Raw genomic sequence first — 6180 nt, 5'->3', positions numbered from 1 at the left:
AATTAGCGATGCTCATCATATGTGCATTAAGAAACACTCCACTATTATACTTAGGAACTTTTATGTTGGTATCTCTAATTGGAATAGATATGTTCTTGATACTCTGGCGGGAGGTAATTTCCTAGGCACTCCTGCTTTAGAAGCTAGTTGCATTATTGAGAGTCTAGTTGGAATACCACCTGTTAATGAAGCTAAAATTGAAATCTCTCTTGAAGATGTCATGAAAAAGTTGGAAGCTATAGAGAAAAATCTTCCAAGTATTGAGACTAAATTGGGAATATTACTTAATAGCATTGATAAACTTGATAAATCTCTAGGTGGAATTAATGAGAGAATTGCTGTTTTAGAAACTTGTGCTACTCATGATAATCGAACCCATAGGATTAGTGAACTTGAAGAAGCTATGGGAACCTTGGGTTCAACTTTTTCTTCCCTTAAGTTTAAGGAGAAAGCTTATGTGGGTAAGGAGCAAAAATTCATGTATGCCTCTAAAGTGCCTAAGCCAAAAAGCTATTATAGGCCTAAAATTGACAAAGCCCTTAGCACCACTACGGATGGGGAAGCATCTAAGATACCTATTGATGTTGATGCTTCGTCTCTTGACAATACTTGATACACACTTTCTGCGCCTAGCTGAAAGGCGTTAAAGAAAAGCACTTATGGGAGACAACCCATTATTTTACTTCTGCACTTTTATTTTATATTTGAGTCTTGGAAGTTGTTATTACTGTAGCAACCTCTCCTTATCTTTATTTTATTGCATTTTTGTGCCAAGTAAAGTCTTTGATAGTAAAGCCAATACTAGATTTGGATTGCTGCGTAGGAATAGATTTCTTGCTGTCACGAATTTGAGCAGTAGTCTCTGTAGAAAATTTATAAAAATCTGCCAATTTACGTGCGTGATCCTCGGATATGTACGCAACTTTCATTCAATTTGGGCATTTTCATCTGAGCAAGTCCGGTGCCTCTTAAAAATTCGTCTTTACGGACCGTTCTGTTTTGACAGATTCTGCCTTTTATTTCGCATTGCCTGTTTTGCTATGTTGGATGGATTTCTTTGTTCCATTAACTTTCAGTAGCTTTGTGCAATGTCCAGAAGTGTTAAGAATGATTATGTCACCTCTGAATATATGAATTATGCACTGACCCTCTAATGAGTTTGTTTTGAGTTTGGTGTGGAGGATGTTTTCAAGGGTCAAGAGAGGAGGATGATACAATATGATCAAGAAGAGTGAAAAGTCAAAGCTTGGGGATGCCCCCGTGGTTCATCCCTGCATATTTTAAGAAGACCCAAGCGTCTAAGCTCGGGGATGCCCAAGGCATCCCTTCTTCATCGACAACTTATCAGGTCACCTCTAGTGAAACTATATTTTTATTCCGTCACATCTTATGTGCTTTACTTGGAGCGTCTGTTTGTTTTTGATTTTGTTTTTGTTTGAATAAATCGGATCCTAGCATTCTTTGTTTGGGAGAGAGACACGCTCCGCTGATTCGTACGAACACATGTGTTCTTAGCTTTATCTTTAATGTTCATTGCGAAATCTGAACTATTTCATTCATTGTTATATGGTTGGAAACGGAAAATGCCGCATGTGGTAAATGGTAAAATGTCTTGAATAATGTGATACTTGGCAATTGTTGTGCTCATATAGATCTTGTTCAAGCTCTTGCATCATGTACCTTGTACTCATTAATGAATAACTACATAGAGCTTGTTAAAATTTGGGTTTGTATGATTGAGCTCTAGAGTCTAGATATTTTCTGGTTGAGGTGTTTGAACAACAAGGAGACAATGTAAAGTTTTATAATAGCTACAATATGTTCATATGTGAGCTTTGCTGTACCTTTTATACTTGAGTTTGCTTCAAACAACCTTGCTAGCCTAGCCTTGTATTGAGAGGAATTCTTCTCGTGCATCCAAATCCTTGAGCAAATAACCATGCCATTTGTGTCCACCATACCTACCTACCACATGGTATTTCTCCGCCATTCCAAAGTAAATTACTTGAGTGCTACCTTTAAAATTTCTATTCTTTACCTTTGCAATATATAACTCATGGGACAAATAGCTTAAAAACTATCGTGGTGAAGAATATGTACTTATGTGTCTTATTTCTTAGTAAGTTGCTTGTTGAGCGGTAACCATGTTTTCTGGGGACGCCATCAACTCTTTTACCTTTGTTGAATATCATGTGAGTTGCTATGCATGTTCGTCTTGTCTGAAGTAAGGGCGGTTTTCACAACCAAATGGTTTGAGTATGCATACTGTTAGAGAAGAACATTGGGCCGCTAACTAAAGCCATGATTCATGGTGGAAGTATCAGTGTGGACAACTAATCCTCAATCTCTTATGAGAATATTAACTGTTGTTGAATGCTTATGCATTAAAGAGGAGTCCATTATCTGTTGTCTATGTTGTCCCGGTATGGATGTCTAAGTTGAGAATAATTAAAAGCGAGAAATCCAATGCGAGCTTTCTCCTTAGACCTTTGTACGAGCGGCATAGAGGTACCCCTTTGTGACACTTGGTTGAAACATATGCTATGCAATGATAATCAGTATTAACCCAAGCTAATTAGGACAAGGTGCGAGCACTATTAGTATACTATGCATGAGGCTTGCAACTTATAAGATGTCTTATACATAACTCATATGCTTTATTACTACCGTTGACAAAATTGTTTCTTGTTTTCAAAATGAAAAGCTCTAGCACAAATATAGTAATCAATGCTTCCCTCTGCGAAGGGCCTATCTTCTACTTTATTGTTGAGTCAGTTTGCCTATTCTTTCTATCGTAGAAGCAAACACTTGTATCAACTGTGTGCATTGATTCTTACATGTTTACCTATTGCACTTGTTATATTGCTTTGTGTTGACAATTATCCATGAGATATACATGTTGAAGTTGAAAGCAACCGCTGAAACTTTATCTTCCTTTGTGTTGCTTCAATGCTTTTACTTTGAATCTATTGCTTTATGAGTAACTCTTATGCAAGTCTTATTGATGCTTGTCTTGAAAGTATTATTCATGAAAAGTCTTTGCTATATGATTCATTTGTTTACTCATTATCTTCATCATTGCTTCGAATCGCTGCATTCATCTCATATGCTTTACAATAGTATGATCAAGATTATGATAGCATGTCACTTCAGAAATTATCTTTGTTATCGTTTACCTACTCGAGGGCGAGTAGGAACTAAGCTTGGGGATGCTTGATACGTCCCAAACGTATCTATAATTTCTTATGTTCCATGCTACTTTTATGATGATACTCACATGTTTTATACACATTATATGTCATATTTATGCATTTTCCGGCACTAACCTATTGACGAGATGCCGAAGAGCCAGTTGTTGTTTTCTGCTGTTTTTGGTTTCAGAAATCCTAGTAAGAAAATATTCTCGGAATTGGACGAAATTAACGCCCAGGGGCCTATTTTTCCACGAAGCTTCCAGAAGACCGGAGGACTTACGAAGTGGGGCCACGAGGTGGCCAGACACTAGGGCGGCGTGGCCCAGGTGTTGGCCGCGCGGCCCTAGAGTGTGGGCCCCTCGTGTGGCCCCCTGACCTGCCCTTCCGCCTACATATAGTCTTCGTCGCGAAACCCCCAGTACCGAGAGCCACGATACGGAAAACCTTCCAGAGACGCCGCCGCCGGCAATCCCATCTCGGGGGATTCAGGAGATCGCCTCCGGCACCCTGCCGGAGAGGGGAATCATCTCCCGGAGGTCTCTTCATCGCCATGATCGCCTCCGGATCGATGTGTGAGTAGTTCACCCCTGGACTATGGGTCCATAGCAGTAGCTAGATGGTCGTCTTCTCCCCATTGTGCTATCATGTTAGATCTTGTGAGCTGCCTATCATGATCAAGATCATCTATCTGTAATCCTTCATGTTGTGTTTGTTGGGATCCGATGAATATTGAATACTATGTCAAGTTGATTATCAATCTATCATATATGTTATTTATGTTCTTCCATGCTCTCCGTTGCTAGTAGAGGCTCGGCCAAGTTGATACTTGTGACTCCAAGAGGGAGTATTTATGCTCGATAGTGGGTTCATGCCTCCATTAAATGCTGGGACAGTGATGCAGAAAATTCTAAGGTTGTGGATGTCTTGTTGCCACTAGGGATAAAATATCGATGCTTTGTCTAAGGATATTTGTGTTGATTACATTACGCACCATACTTAATGCAATTGTCCGTTGTTTACAACTTAATACTGGAGGGGTTCGGATGATAACCTGAAGGTGGACTTTTTAGGCATAGATGCATGCTGGATAGCGGTCTATGTACTTTGTCGTAATGCCCTGATTAAATCTCATAGTACTCATCATGATATATGTATGTGCATTGTTATGCCTTCTTTATTTGTCAATTGCCCAACTGTAATTTGTTCACCCAACATCTGCTATCTTATGGGAGAGACACCGCTAGTGAGCTGTGGACCCCGATCCTATTCTTTACATCCGAAATACAAACTGCTGCAATTGTTCTTTACTTGTTCTTCGCAAACAACCATCATCATCCACACTATACATCTAATCCTTTGTTTACAGCAAGCCGGTGAGATTGACAACCTCGCTGTTACGTTGGGGCAAAGTTCTGTGATTGTGTTGTGCAGGCACTAGTGGAAAACTGCTCTTTTGCACCGGTTTTTAAAGGCCATATGCACCGGATGGCCAACCGGTGCAAACCATCCGGTGCAAAAGGCCCCCCCCTTTTGCACCGGTTCTCTTACGAACCGGTGCTAAAGGGGTTTCCACGTGGCCGGCTGTGGGGCGCTCGGCGGGGAGCTTTTGCACCGGTTCGTAATACGAACCGGTGCAAAAGGGTTAGGCAGCGGCAGCATTTTAGTGCCCTTCCCTGCCGCGGCGGACTCTGCCGCGGCAGGGAATTGCACTAAAACACTGCCGCGGCGAGACTCTGCCCCATTCGAAATACGGTATAATATTAATGCAGACAATTCACATATATATATATATAGGAAACCATTGTATTACATATATCGATCAAAGTGACACACGTTCATGCATATATATATATGTCTACATCAACATTGATATTGGCGGTTGTCCACATAGTGTTCTCCATCTGGAGCTATGACTTGCTCAAGTAAGAACCCCGCCGGTTCTTCTTGAATTGCTCGTACACGCTCTCGTTGCTAGAAGACCGTTCCGCAACCGTTGGATCTAATAATTTGAAGAAGGTACGATGGTCGGTATATATATATATGTGTGTATGTGAATGAAACACAAGGTGATCGATAAAATAAAGCCACGAATGTTGTTTAATTACTTACATCAAGTTGTTCCAAAATGTCCCTCTTATGGTGGGTATTCAGCGGATGAACTCGCAAACGTAGAACCCGCATAAATTATTCCCGTCCTCCTGCCTCAAGCACTTTACGAGAACAAAGTTCAATCAAAATAATATATATATAATCAAGGATGATAATAATGGTATTGAAACTACAATCAAAGAGATGCGCGGCCTAGCCAGTAGTACTTACCGGTACATGTTTTATTCGAAGTTCTTTATTCTTTAAACCCGGAGACTTGTTGGTGAACCGTTTCCAAGCCTTGAGGAGGATATCAGCCATGTCCCCCACGCCTCAAGGGGTTTACTCTTCGAGTCCATGACTTCTACTATCCCGGTGTCGGGTTCAATGACTAGCAGGATATAGTGAAACCTGCGGACACACATATATATGCATAACTCATCAATTACACCCACTTAACACATGGAGTAAGCGAAAAAGATTTAATGTGTGAAGACAGTAACACTCACGCGAAGTTGTAAGGAAATAGTATTGCCCTTTTGTATGAGTTTTTCCTTAAGACATATACCAAGTTATTCTCCGTGTCCTTGGGAGAGTTGTCGACAGTATACCCATTCACGGTATATGGGTCAACAAACCCAATATCATAGATTTGCCCCTTGCGGCATTCGCGAATCTTCATTCTGCATAATACAATGAGAGTATGGTTATATGCTAGCAATAATGGACGAGTCGCGGTAGAGACTTAATTACATAAATAATACTTACAGACAGTATGCACTCAGCGAGAGATTTGTCGAGGGCGTCTTGGTTGAATAACTGAAATAATTCACAAAATTCGATGTTCATCACGTCGGTTCGCCCGTAGTGCTCATCTCTTATTGCCACCATGATCCGG

This window comes from Lolium rigidum, chromosome 2 (assembly GCF_022539505.1).
Source record: "Lolium rigidum isolate FL_2022 chromosome 2, APGP_CSIRO_Lrig_0.1, whole genome shotgun sequence".
Lineage (NCBI taxonomy): Eukaryota > Viridiplantae > Streptophyta > Magnoliopsida > Poales > Poaceae > Lolium > Lolium rigidum.
Note: the sequence above shows the minus strand (reverse complement) of the source record.